The sequence below is a fragment of the Nyctereutes procyonoides genome, unplaced genomic scaffold (genome assembly GCF_905146905.1).
Source record: "Nyctereutes procyonoides isolate TBG_1078 unplaced genomic scaffold, NYPRO_anot_genome, whole genome shotgun sequence".
Taxonomy (NCBI): domain Eukaryota; kingdom Metazoa; phylum Chordata; class Mammalia; order Carnivora; family Canidae; genus Nyctereutes; species Nyctereutes procyonoides.
This window is the reverse complement of record NW_026575041.1, coordinates 14,696,266-14,711,419: the sequence shown is the minus strand read 5'-3', so window position 1 is coordinate 14,711,419 and position 15,154 is coordinate 14,696,266. Positions and strand designations below refer to the sequence as shown.

The following is a 15,154-nucleotide window of genomic DNA, read 5'->3' as shown; positions in this document are numbered from 1 at the left end:
TCTAGAAATAAAAAAATTAAAAAAAAAAAAACCTTGAAGCAACAGAGCAAGCAAGCATCAGAGCCAGACATGGCACAGATGTCAGAATTATCAGACAAGTAATTTAAAATATGATTAACATGCTAAGGGCTCAGGGCACCTGGGTGTCTCGGTGGTTGAGCATCTGCTTTGGCTCAGGTCATGATCCCGGGGTCCTGGGATTGAGTCCTGCCTCGGGCTCCTTGCAGGGAGCCTGTTTCTTCCTCTGCCTACATCTCTGTCTCTCACTCTATGTCCTTTATGAATAAGTAAATAAAAATGTATTTTAAAAAAATATGCTAAGGGCTTTAATGGACAAGGTAGACACCATGCAAAAACAGACGGGCAATGTAAACAGCTGGAAATCCTAAGAAAAAAACAAAAACACATGCCAGAGATAAGAACCACTGTCACAGAAATGAAGAATCACTTTGATTGGCTGATTTGTAGACTGGACATGGCTAAAGAATCTCTGAACTTGAGGATACATCAATAGAAACCTCTAAAACTGGGGCACCTAGCTGGCTCACTCAGTAGAACATGCGACTCTTGATCTCAGGGCTGTGAGTTTGAGCCCCATGTTGGGTATACAGATTACGTAAAAATAAATATTTTTTTAAAGTCTTTAAAAAAAAAAGAAACCTCTAAAACAGTAAAGAAAACAAAGACTGAAAAAAACAGAACAACATATCTGAGGACTGTGGACAACTACAAAAGGTGTAACATATATAGTACGGGAATACCAGAGGAGAAGAAAAACTAAACAAATATTTGAAACAATGACTGAAATTTCCTAAATTAATGTAAGACACCAAACAACAGACTCAGCAAACTCAAAAAAAGACTAAGTAGGATAAATACTTACTAAATAAATAAATAAATAAATAAATAAATAAATGGATAAATAAATAAATAAATAAATAAATAAATAAATAAATAAATAAATAAATGCCTCACCTAGGAATATCATTTTGAAACTAGAGTAAATCAAAGATAAAAATCCTGGAAGAAACCAAAGGAAACAATCTGTAGAATCAGCCTCCTCAATTATGCTCCTTAATCTTCAACAGTTCAGGAGAAATTATAAGAACCAGACTCTCTGGTATAATATCACACTCTCTGGTATTCTCTTCCAATACACATTTTTGTTATTGTAACTTTTTCAGGAGAAATTATAAGAACCAGACTCTCTGGTATAATACCACACTCTCTGGTATTCTCTTCCAATACACATTTTTGTTATTGTAACTTTTTCAGGAGAAATTATAAGAACCAGACTCTCTAGTATAATATCACACTCTCTGGTATTCTCTTCCAATACACATTTTTGTTATTTTAACTTTTTTATTTACATACAATAAAATTTACATACAATAAAATTTACTCTTTTAAGGTTTACAGTTCCATGGGTTTTAAAAAATGCACAGAATTTTGTACTTACCGCCAGCATGACACTAAATAGTTCCATCACTAAAAATATTCCATTTTGTCCTTTTGTAATCAATTGCTCCTCCACCTCCGATCTCTGACAACCAGGGATCTATTCTCCCATCCCTGTAAGCACTGACTTCTGCAGAATGCCACATAAATGAAGTCATATAATATTTAGCCATGTAGGGGTTCACTGAGTTTATAAACACATAAATGTATGCCTTTCATTCAAATTTGGAAGTTTTCAGCCATTATTTCTTCAAATATTTTTTCTACACAAATCTTTTTGTCTTCTCTTCTGAGACACTTATGACACAAATGTTAGACCTTTGGTAGGGTCCTGCAGGTCCTTAAGCTCTGCTCATTTTTCTCAGTCTTTCTCTCATTATTGTGCAGACTGTACAACTACCACGGAGCTTTCTTCAACTTGACTTCTCTTTCCTTTGTCTTCTCCACTCTACTATTGAACTCATCTAGTAAATTTTTAGTTATTTAATTATTTAATATTAATACTTGAGTTATTTTGATTTTCTGTCCTAAAATTTCCATTTGGTTCTTCTTACGATTTCTTTTTCTTTGCTGGGAACTTCAGTCTTGCTATTTATGTCAAAATTGTTTGCAGGGTTATAATAGTTGCTTTGAAAACTTTTTATCATAATTCCAACATCACTGTCACCTCAAGATAGGCATTTGTGGATCACGGTTTTCTCTACAATTGGTTATGATTTCCCTGGTTCTTGGCATGTCAAATACTTTCAGATTGTACCCTAGAGATTTGTATTATGACATTCTTGGTCATGTTAAAGATTCTTGGTCCTCTGGATAAGTATTATTTGTTGTTGCTGCTGCTACTGCTGTTTTGCTCATGTTGCTGTTGTTGTGGGCAACCAACCTGGCTAGGTTCCAATCACAATCCCAGCCCACCGTCTACGGTCTAAGGTTCAATATCATTTTCAGTTTCCTGAGGTTTGTCGGTGTATTCAGTCTGTCTCTGTATGTGCCATCTAAGGGCAGTGGTCTAGGCTATAGTTCAGTTCTCAAAGTCTTTATTATGATTATACACATGGTCAGTTCAGAAGTGAGTCTCAGATATCACACATAGATTTAAGTCATCTTTTTCTCTACCTCCTGTCTCTCCGTGATTTTCTCCATACTCCATCTCCCGAGCTCCTTTTCTTGATCCTCTGCCTACACTGGGGTTTGGCCTTCCCATACTGCCACAGATGGCCTACAACTACATTTGCCTCAGGGATGAAGTAGCAAGAAAGAAAGAAAGCAAAAAATAACAGATATCCTCCTCACACTCTCTGGAGTAGAAGAACCTCTGTTTCTAGTTTCCCTGGTCAAAGAGAAAGATACCTGTCTGAGCTCTAAATGGCTATACAGCTGCTGCTAGAGGACAGCCTCATGTTTGGGGTCTGCCTGGAGTCCCACTGGGAAAATAAAATCAAAATGCAAAACATAGTAAGAAGATGGTGATTTTCTACAATCTTCTTCCTGCACGAGTCATCCTTTCAAGTTCTTTGACCATAAACAAAGGAAGAGGGGGGGGTCTTTCTTAGAGCTTTTTCTGCCCACATCCATGGTACAGATCAAGAATAGGAGATTCCCTGGCATACAAACCAATTTAAAAAGGACGGTGAGTGGGAGGAAACAGGAAATTTCACTAGTATCAGTCACACTTCCAGATTTTACTCGTTTCCCCAAACCTCCTCCTATCATTTAAGATTTCAGATGGTTGCTCTATGTATTCTGTTCCAGATTTTTAGCTCTAATCAGTGGGAAAGATAGACTATACTCTTCCATCTTAGCAGAAAAAGAACCACAACATTTCCAGAAATAAACCCTAACATTTATGGATAATTGATTTTGACAAAGGCATCAGGGTAATTTAACGAAGGAGAGTTTTTTCAACAAATGCTCCTGAGACAATTGGATATTCACATGCAAAATAAACAGCTGAAGCTTTGCCTCACACCATATGCAAAAGTCAACTCAAAATAGATTGCAAATCTAAATGTAAAACCAAAAATCGTAAAATTTCTATAAGAAAACATTGGAGAAAATCTTTGCAACTCTGGGTTACAAAAGGTTTCTTAGCTAAGATCCAAAAAAGAATTAATGAACTGAATCTTCATCAAAATTTAAAGTTTAAAAAAATTTTTTTAACTTTTACTTTTTTTTTTTTTAATTTTATTTTTATTTTATGATAGTCACAGAGAGAGAGAGAGAGAGGCAGAGACACAGGCAGAGTGAGAAGCAGGCTCCATGCACCGGGAGCCCGATATGGGATTCGATCCCGGGTCTCCAGGATCGCGCCCTGGCCAAAGGCAGGCGCCAAACTGCTGCGCCACCCAGGGATCCCTAACTTTTACTTTCAATAAGTACTGTCTATAAAACAGGCCACAGACTGGAAAAAAAAATTTTTTCAAATCATATAATTATTAAGATGTTTGTGCCCAGAATTTTTTAAAGTCATTTCCTGCAACTGAATAATGAGAAATAAATAAACCTAATGCAAAAAATGGGCAAAATATTCCAAGAGATATTTTATCAAAGATATACAAGTGACTAATAAAAGCATGAAAAGATGCCCAACATCATTAATCATTAGGGAAATGCAAATTACAACCACAATGAGATACCATCACATACTTCTAGAATGGCTATAATCAAAAAGACTGATAATACCAAATTTTGGCAAAGATGCTGACAAACTGGACTTCTTGTTCACTGCCACTGGGAATGTAAAATGGCATAGCCACTTTTCTTAAAGGGTCACCCACCACATGACCGAGTAATTCTAATCTTAGGGTATCAACACAAGAAACATACAAAAATATGTCAACACAAAGACTTCTATGCAAATACTCATAGAAGTATTATTTATAATAGCCAAAATCTGGAAATAATTCAAATCTTCATTAAATGGTTATTTGATCAACAAAATATTATCCACACAATGGAATACTACTGAATCATGAAAAGGAAAAAACCTGATATGGATAAACCTCAAAAACATGCTAAGTTAAAGAAGTCAGACACAAAAGAGTGTCTATTGTACAATTCCACGTATATGAAATTTTCAAAAGAAGCAAATCTATAGGTTATGCTATAAATAACCTATCTAGTCTCTATTCCCAGTTTAGTTTTTACACAACTTCAAAAATCTTAGGGACTTCTTAAATGATAGGAGTGTCTGTTATGCTAATGCAGTGATTCACAGTGATAGATTTAGGATCAGGGCTGATTACCAGAAAGACCAACCACATCATTCAGTACAAATCTTCTTTTCTGATCAGCCAATCCCCTACTAGCCACCACAAACAACACTTGTCACTACACAGCAAATTCACTTATTGACAATAAAGCCAAGAGTCAAACAGAGAAGAAAAAAGATGTATAAACAAAATGGTAAGAATTATAATGGCCATATCTGTGTGCATAAAATTAAATTTCTCTGGCAATTCAAAGAGTTTAAATTACTTGTTGGTGAACTCACCCCAAAATTTTACACAAAATTCTTTTGGTATGCTTTGTACAAAAGAGTATTTTCTGTATATCTAAAGACTTTATTTTTATAACAGAGTCTGCATTTTCTAATGCATTCAAACACACTTAGCTCTAAAACCAAGGTAGGCAAGTTTAAGTTCAGTGGGTTGGTAAAGGGGAGGTAGCTGGGATTGGCTTTACCCATGTGGAAATAATTGCTTTCCTGGCCTAAAGCTCTTCCTATTAGGATCAAAACAAACTGATGTTATCTTAAGAGCCCTTCCAATTTCTGAAAAATAAAACCTAAGTGTTCCATACTTAGCCAGATATTGTCCAGATATTGTTTGTTTTGTTTAAGGACAAAATTATGGCACATTTTTGTATTTAAATCAAAAGCAGAGTTCCTATTATGAATAGGGCACTTCAACAGATAATCATCTCAGTATAGAAAGGCACATGCAAAGTTGGTATAGACAAGGCCACCAAGCTTAAACACTGTGATCTGATATTTTTAAAACCTCAGCTTAGCCCCTGGCCTTCTTTGCACTAGAATTTTCCAAATAAAGTCTGTTCACCAGGAGTATGTAACAATGCCAGAGTATATAACATGATAAGCCACTTAAAGCAGATTTAGTGACAAAGATAAAATATTCCAGCAAGAATAAAATAGAAGTTTTGAAACTCAATGTTTTATGATGTAATTCTGGAATGGATTCTGAATTTTCCACACACCTGCCAAAATACAACATGCTGTTTTGATTCATGGAATTAAGAAAACTGAAAAAAAAAAAAAAAACCCACCCACACACACACACCAAGATGCTCTATAAACCAGTCTTCTGCCTCTGGCAGTTCAATATCTAAACCACCCAGACTGATGGCTATTAAGAAGTAAACCTATTTTTAAATGAGCAAGATAGCAATCCTACAACCTCTTTGAAGCCTTTGACTGTTTTATCATCCTAAAGTAATGACCACTGGCTCAGCTGTCTCCAACTAGGAAGTTCTGCAATCAAAACTCATTTCTTGGGATCCCTGGGTGGCGCAGCGGTTTAGCACCTGCCTTTGGCCCAGAGCGCGATCCTGGAGGCCCAGGATCGAATCCCACATCGGGCTCCCGGTGCATGGAGCCTGTTTCTCCCTCTGCCTATGTCTCTGCCTCTCTCTCTCTCTCTGTGTGACTATCATAAATAAATAAAAATTAAAAAAAAAAACTCATTTCTTCCCACTTCATTAGAGAAAGCTTTGGGACTTCCCTGCATTACCTTGCTTGTTATAAACAATCTTAGGGCTCTAACCTTTCTTTCTAGATCATTTTCCATATTTATTTCTTCTCTCCTTTTCTAGATGCTAACCATTTTCCCTATATACTTTTCTTTTTAAACTATATTCTTGCTTGAAAGGAAGAAACATTATAGGAACTATTTTAGGCTAAATTCTAATTAGATTATTTGTATTGCTTGTCGATAAGCATACAATTTAGAAAACACTCCCAAAAGAAAAAAAACAATAGACTTGAAAGAGTTATTCAGGAATATTCTAGAATGGTCAGAATTTCTTTCTTTTATCTTTAAATGATATGGGCATACGGGAGGAAACTAATCAAGTTAACAAAGAATATATTTCAAATGGCAATGGATATGTATAAAGCATCTTAATATTTTTCCCTGTTAAAATACAATACATAAATTAGAGGTCTTCTTGCAGAAAAGATAAGCCAGTTTTTCTTGACAGGAATAACTGAGCCTTAGTCTGCACTTTTGGAAGGTCAGGGTCTCACCACTCACAGTGGCACTTTTGTCCTACCAAGACTTGCAATTATCAGAACTAAGTTTCACTACGTAATTGACTTTACCCTATTTTTCTAATAGAATGCTTAGGTTTATTTGTGAATTTCAGTCTTTCTACCATCACACTTCCTCCTGCTATGTTTATTCTATGTATGGAATCAAATCATGATCAGCAGAAGTTAGCTGAGTAGTAGACTTTAAGTCTGTGACTAAACATATATTCAGTATATTACTGAACTATTAGCACGAGCTAAGGGTACTAACAATATAGGCTGACCAAAATATTTAAAGTATGTCTTTAATTACCAATTCTCAGTTCACATACTGTTATAAATAACCACAGTCCAAAGATCACCATAGACTCACTTTAATATAGAAAATACTCAATTGTATTTAATTAAATAAAAAGTTATTGGTACACCTGGGTGGCTGAGTCAGTTAAGCATCTGACTCTTGATTTCGGCTCAGGTCATGATCTCTGATCAGATCAAGCTCTGCCTCAAGCTCTGCACTGGGCATGGAGCCTGCTTAAGATTCTCTCTCCCTCTCCCTCCACCCCACTCCTGACTCCCTCTCCTACTCTTAAAAAAAAAAAAAAGTTACCATTTTGGATAGGCTAAATTCTAATAGGCTTACCTTGTGCCAGATATTGTGCTAACTGCTTTATACTTACCTGTTTCTCACAAAGTAATGCATAAAGTAGATGTATTTATACCTATTTACAGAAGAAGACACTGAGTAGCAAGGTCACAAGTGGTAAGTTATGGACTCAGCCACTAGACTACATAGAAAATTTCCTCAGAGCAGAAACCATATTATTTACCATTAAAACCTAACACCTAGTATAGTGCCTGACAAGGAAGGAAGGAAGGAAGGAAGGAAGGAAGGAAGGAAGGAAGGAAGGAAGGAAGGAAGGAAGGAAGGAAGGAAGGAAGGAAGGAAGGAAGGAAGGAAATGAACACTAGATCTGACTCCAGTCCCATGTGTCAGATCTGTCTTTAAGATGCTCTCAATAAATATTTACTTATTTCATCAGATTTTACATGCCACTAGTCCCTGGCATTCACTAGGTATCAGGCCACACAGACTTCACTATTTGAAATACTGACACTTTGATTATTAAAGACTTACATATTTCATTAGGTGGTATTAAAAGAGAAATAGTAAAAAAATAAATAAATAAAATACTTAACCAAGAAAAAAATAAATGCGATTTTAAAACTATAAATGTCGGGATCCCTGGGTGGCTCAGTGGTTTCACGCCTGCCTTTGGCCCAGGGCGCGATCCTGGAGTCCCGGGATCGAGTCCCGCGTCGGACTCCCGGCATGGAGCCTGCTTCTCCCTCCTCTTGTGTCTCTGCCTCTCTCTCTCTCTCTCTCTCTCTCTCTCTCTCTCTCTCTCTCTGTCTATCATAAATAAATAAATAAATCTTAAAAAAATAAATAAATAAAATAAATAAAATAAAATAAAATAAAACTATAAATGTCAAGGGATGCCTGGGTGGCTCAGTTGTTTAAGCATCTGCCTTCTGCTCAGGTCATGATCTCAGGGTCCTGGGATTGTGTCCCACACTCAAGAAGGCAACCTTCTTCCTCGTCCCCCCCCCCCCGCCGCTTGTTCTTGTTCTCTCTCTCTGTCAAATAAATAAAATATTTTTTAAATTTTTTTAATTAAAAAAATTTGAATATTAAAATATAAATGTATGAAAGCTTACTTTTATATTTCTTTATATAAAGAATTTTCATTCACAAAGAAGAAAATTACTTAAAGTATTATACTGAATTGAGTACAATTTTAACAATTTCAATAATGTTGGAAATGTAACTTAATATCTGAATAATAAACTTTGTGAACAAGATTCAATATCAAATATGTAAATTTCATAGTTTCTTCAAATAGTTCTTAATTCATGAAAAAATATGATGTCAAAAAATTTATTATTATATTACAAATTTCATTATTTTGAAATAATATAGCCCTAGTATTTATTATATATATATAAATCTACATTTACGTTTTTATTTATCTTAAACTGAGAGTTGATTAAGTCAAAGTGATATTTGCCACAGAAGTTCTTTCTAAATAACTCTAATACTTGTTCATCAGACATACACTAGGATCCTTATTATGTGTAAGGCAGGTGCTAAACCTGAAAAACCAAATCCATATCAAAGAGTTCTTACCTCTATGCAGCAATTACACTAAAACAAAATATTCTCTATTAGTTATTTAAAGCATATTCCAGGAAGCCAAAAAAGGTTTCCATTCTAATAAAACACGTTAAATACCTAATACCACAAAAAACAAAACTAGAAACTGGGTCAAATCCCCTATCCATCTTTCCAAAACATCCATAGTCCATGCTACTGTGTTCTAATTTATATACAAAAATCTTGAAATACACTTCAAACTCCTTGCTACATCTACTCAAATTGTGTGTTCCTTGAGTTCAAAGAAGACATTGAGGGATCCCTGGGTGGCGCAGCGGTTTAGCGCCTGCCTTTGGCCCAGGGCGTGATCCTGGAGACCCGGGATCGAATCCCACGTCAGGCTCCCAGTGCATGGAGCCTGCTTCTCCCTCTGCCTATGTCTCTGCCTCTCTCTCTCTCTCTCTCTGTGTGTGTGACTATCATAAATAAATAAAATTAAAAAAAAAAAAGAAGACATTGAAAAATACTTCTTAAAAATAGTTTACAGCAGTGGCTAGGCATTAAAATTAGTAGATTTTAGTAGCTCTGTGTAACAGATAAGTAGCTCTATAATAGATTAGTAGACATACAGAAATATAGATATCGGAGCCCTAAGGTAGACCCAATGGACAAAGTCTTTGGGGATGAAGCCCATGCACCTAAATTTTCTAGAGCTCCATGGGCACTTCTCATTTACAGTAGAGGCCAAGAACCACATCTTTAAGGGTGGGAGAGTGGGGAGAATGTGGGTGGCTAAGTCCAACTCTTGATTTCAGCTCAGGTCTTAATCTCAGAGTCATGAGTTCAAGCCCTGAGTTGGGCTTCATGATGGGTGTAGAGTCTACTCTAAAAAAAAGGGAGAGAGGAGGATATACAAAGAAGCCTAAATTAGAAAATGTTAAAGCTATATAGGACCTTAAAAATGAACTAATCAATTCATTTTCTGAGGTATGAATCTGAAGTTGTGAGAAGTTAAGTAAATTGTCTAAGATCACATAGTTATTAAAGTCAGGAAGAAAACCCACATTGACTGGCATGCACACAAAGCTGGCTATTCCACTTGGGAAGGAGATAAAATATTAATTATTGATTCACAAGCTTAATCAATATAAGCATTAATATAGCAAATTCTCAGGGAAATGTGAATTTAAAAAAAAACTACAGCTGACTCTTGAACATCAAGGAGATTAGGGATACTAATCCCCTGCACAGTCAAAAATCTGCATATAACTTTAGACTTCCCAAAAATTTAACTACTAAGTCTACAGTTGACTGCAAGCCTTAAAAAATAAACAGCCGATTAACATGTATTTTGTATGCTGTAAGTTTTATATATTGTAGGAATACATATTTATTATATATATTGCTACAATAAAGTAAGCCAGGCGAAAAAAATGTTAAGAAAATCAATTGACCAATAAAAATTAATTTATAAAATTAAAAAAAAAGAAAATCATAAAGGAGACAAAATACATTTATACATTTATTAAAAAAAAATCCACACATAAGCGGATCCATGCAGTTCAAACATGTGTTGTTCAAGGGTCAACTGTACTTTCTTAAAACTTAAATATCTTCTTTGGAAAGAACGGTGATAAAATGATCTAAAATGGAAAGTTGTTTTGATGCTACTTCCCTTCAACAGCACACCCTATCTCCTTCTTTTTAATTCTACATCAAGATATCCTTCCTTAACTCTCAACTACGCCCATATTTACACTTTCTCCTAACTAGCAATGCCTTCTGACCTCCTCTTCTTCAGCTATGCTCATAAATTTCAAGGCCCAGTTGAAGATGTGCTTCCTAAGAAATCTTCTGAACTAACTTAACCTTACTCTAATTACTTGTTTCTTCCTCTATTATTTATGTTACATACTCTTAAGCCATATACTTCCTTATAACTTATTTCGAAGGTATGTAATTACTCTCTAGTTGCTTTGTATGTTTTTATTTTCTTCCATAGGTTATTAATAGGCTAGAATATAAGCTCCCCAAAGGCAGGTGTATTGGTTTGCTTTGCCCACCGATGAATCACAGACACCTAAAACAATACTGGATATACGGAGGGTGCTCCATACTCATTGAATGAATAGGAAAGGATATTTCTCTTTCCATTCCTCTCTCCAAAATTCCAAATGTACTGCTAAAGACACAGATATAAAAAATTAAACTTTTTGAAAACCAAAAATAGATAGGCTTGACATTTTAGAAATTCATAAAAATTTTTAAAAATTGAGGTGCCTGGGTGGCTCAGTCAGGTGAGTGTCAGACTCTTCAGCTCAAGCCATGATCTCTGGGTTGTGGGACTGAACTCTGCATCAGGCTCTGTGCTCAGTGGGGATATTCTTTCTCTCCCTCCTTCCCTCCCTCCCTTCCTCCCGCCCTTTCCTTTTGCCCTTCACCTCACGCTCGTGCACAGAGTGCAAGCTCCCTCTTTTCTCTCTAAAATAAATAAATCTTTTAAAAAGTTTTTTTTAAGATTTTATTTATTTATTAGAGACACACAGAGAGAGAGACAGAGAGAGAGAGAGAGAGGCAGAGGTAGCAGCAGGCTCCATGCAGGGAGCCCGACGTGGGACTTGATCCTGGGTCTCCAGGATCAGGTGCTGGGCCGAAGGCTGTGCTAAACTGCTAAGCCACCGGGGCTACCCATTTTTAAAAGTTTTTAATTAATTGCACTGTAACAGATGAACAAACTCACTGGCTATAGGACGTCATTTAGCTTCTTTATTACACACTCCCAGTGATTCATTGTCATCATTGTAAGAACTGTATATATATAGTGTTAGCTAATAAATAGAAGGTAAAGGATTAAATTAAGACCTAGAATTTGAAATTCTCCCTAAGGTAAACAATTTCTAAACTTTGTTCTCTCTCAAACTTTGAATTAAGAGTAATCTAATGAAAAAAATACCAGTTTCTGGCTTACTCAGGTCTTAAATTGTGTAAAAGAAAGTAGATATTTTTTAAAATATATAAATTTAAGAGAGTAACTCTATCTTTCAACAAAATATTTGTTTCACCCTATATGTAAACACTAAGTATGCTTTTTAAGCCAAGCACATTCAATAACTATTTACTGATAGTGATAATTTTACAAGTTAGCCCTCCCAAAAAGGAAACAAATTTTTATGAATTCAATCCAAAAAACCTGTCTATAATAATTGCTCCCTTAAGATTTTACAAAGATAAATGTGTCACTCTTTTGCTTGAATCTTCCAATGATTCACTGTAACTTGTAGTCAATTTTGAATTCCTTCAAAAACTATCTTCTTAAATGCTATATAGGCCAAAAAAAGAAACAAAACCTTTTTTTAAAGTTTATTTATTTGACAGAGAAAAAGAGAGAGCAAGCACAGAGTGAGACAGAGAAGCAGACTCCCTGCTGAGCAGACAGCCTGAAGTGGAGCTTGATCTCATCAGGACTTTGAGATTGTGACCCAAGGCAAAGGCAGATGCCCAACCAACTGAGCCACCCAGGCACTCCCCAAAAAAACTATCTCCTTACTTTCTGACAGAAGAACCATGTTTTCTGGTCTCAACATTTCTTAAAACACCCAAGTAAAAATGCCCAATAACTAGACAAATGTAGCCTTAGAGTCAGAATACAGGGAAGGGTAGACAAGCAGAATTCAGCATCATTGTACAACCAGACAACAACTTACTCAAAGTCTGATCTTTTTGTAATCTGGATATACCAGTCTTTATTCTTCCTACTTGATAGCACTGTCACAGGTTACTTCTTTAATCACTGCTTAACAGAAATTTTTACAGTAATGGGCTAGAACAATTTTTGAAATGCCCTAGGACAAGGAAACTGCTTACCCTCTCCTCCCTGAGCATTTCATAAATTTTCCAATATGATAAATATGGTGATTTCAGGTTCTGTTTAAATAATCCATTAAAATGTTAACCTTTTAGCTTTTCTCCTACTCCCAAATGGATTCTCTATTATTGCCTTGATACTAAAATTTAGCACATTCCAAGTGGAATGTGGACTCTAGTTACTTCTAGACTCAACATAAACTAAGCATTTTCTACTCCCTGACAGATTTTTTCCCAGGTATTCATGCAATTGTTTCCTAAACCAAAGAGTAAGCACTTCTAAAGCCAAGAACCATGTTATATCATCTATTTCCATAGCACTTACCTCAGCATCCCAAAAAATTTATGTCACTTGTATAAACACATATTTAATTTAATATCTTTGTTTTGTTTTGTCTTAATTCTCTATTTTCCAAGTCAAACAATTAAAACTACTTTGTAGTCTCTCCTAACTGCCATTTACTGAATATTTACTACAGTCACTACATTTTTTAAACTACAAAATATTATCGTATATTATCAAATCTACATATCAAAGACTTAAAGGAATCTCACAATTTAAGAGATATTAAAACGTGAAAAATAGTAAATGGTACCCACAAGGTATCGCTGATTTTCAGAGATCTTAAAACGTAACAGAAAAAAAATGTGCATCTTAACCATTTTAACCTCATGATAGAAACCAAAAGTCATGGGACACCTGGGTGGCTCAGTCAGTTAAGGTCTACCTTTGGCTCAAGCCCCACACTGGGCTCCCTGCTCAGTGAGTAGTCTGTTTTTTCCCCCTTCCCTCTGCCCCTCCCCCCGCCCCCGCCACTTGTGCACTCTGTCTCTCTCCCTCAAACAAGTTAATTAATTAATTAACTGATTTTTTGAAATAAATTTTTTTAAAAAATGAGGCTGCCTGGGTGGCTTAGTGATTGAGTCTGCCTTTGGCTCAGGGCATAATCCTGGAGTCCTGGGTTCGAGTCCCACATCGGGCTCTCTACAGGGAGCCTGCTTCTCCCTCTGCCTGTGTCTCCGCCTCTCTCTCTGTGTCTCTTATGAATAAATAAATAAAAATAATTTAAAGAAGAAAGAAAGAAACGGAACAAAACGAGACAAGAGGAAACTAAAAGTCAGAGAATGCATATAATACCTCTTAGTGAGATTAGTAACCTGTGGGAATCCCCAGTAACTGAGGCTAGAAATGGATCAAAGCCAGCTGCTTTAACTGCTTCATCTCCATTATACAAAATATGTACACATCCAATATGTGCTGATATACTCGAAAGGTTACTTTTAAAACTGTCTTGCATACATTTTCTCAGCCTTCTTACAAGATAAAAAGTTCAAAACTTTATTGCTGCCCCCAAAAGAAAATACATAACAATTACAAAAATCTGAAATTCGTTTCGACGTTTTCTAGGCAGACAAATAGGTGTGACTTAATGGGAATTTTTTTTTCTCAGAATGCACCACATACTGCAGTTTGTTGAGAATACAAAAGGATAAGTTTTTTCCATAGACAAAATATGTATTACAAGTTAATACCAAAGTGCCTTGGCAATATAAAATTCAACATTTAAGAGTATATGACTTCCAAATGATTGTACATTTTCCCCTAATAGGCATATATATGAATTGATAAAATTTATAATCATACAATAACACAATTTCAGTTAACTCCTCAGATATTCAGTCACATTTACTATTAAATATTTAGGTTAATGAATTATAAATATTACATTAAATAACACAAAATTTAATCCTAGAATAAGGAACACTATATTTTATCTTTAAGTATTTGCTAGTAGAACAGAAAAAGGAACATGGCAATGTGACATTATATTCAACCTCAACCTAAGTATGTCTTAGTGAGAAGGTGAATAAAGAAAAAGCAATGGAATGGTAATTAGGCTGGTAATAATTTTGGAATGAAAATTTATTTCAGTAGTTGCTTTTTTAAAAGCATTGGTAGGAACATTTAGAAAAGTCACACCTTAGAATTTGTATTTTAATTGAGCCTCAACTATAAAACAGACACACTAAATTCCAATTCTCTCCCCCCCACCTTATTTCTCTTATCTCTCTCTTGTTCTCTCTCTCTCTCTCTGTGATGTCAAAATTACAAATTATTTTATTTTAAGAAAGAATTATCAGATCTGTAGGACACAGGATAAGAAGAAAGGGAAAAGTACAGGATTATTTCCATTAAAATATATATATATTTGCAGAAGTTATTATTAAGTAAAATGCCATCCTCTTTTAAGAGTAAAAGCAATTGGTAACCAAATATTAAAAGATTTAGCACTTTGCTTTCAACTCAAAATCTGGTTCCAATATGACTAAACTAAAATAGATTTGTAGGTCAGATTCACTCAATATTACGTACATCATGTATTTCTCAATTTGTAGTATACAGTATC

General features: G+C 35.3%; 1 protein-coding gene across 1 annotated transcript in view; it reads right to left on the bottom strand.

The window, feature by feature from the left end:
• Positions 1 to 15,154, bottom strand: part of TMEM135 (transmembrane protein 135) — a 236,489-nt gene that overhangs the window by 138,282 nt on the left and 83,053 nt on the right. The gene's annotated exons all lie outside the window — the stretch shown is intronic.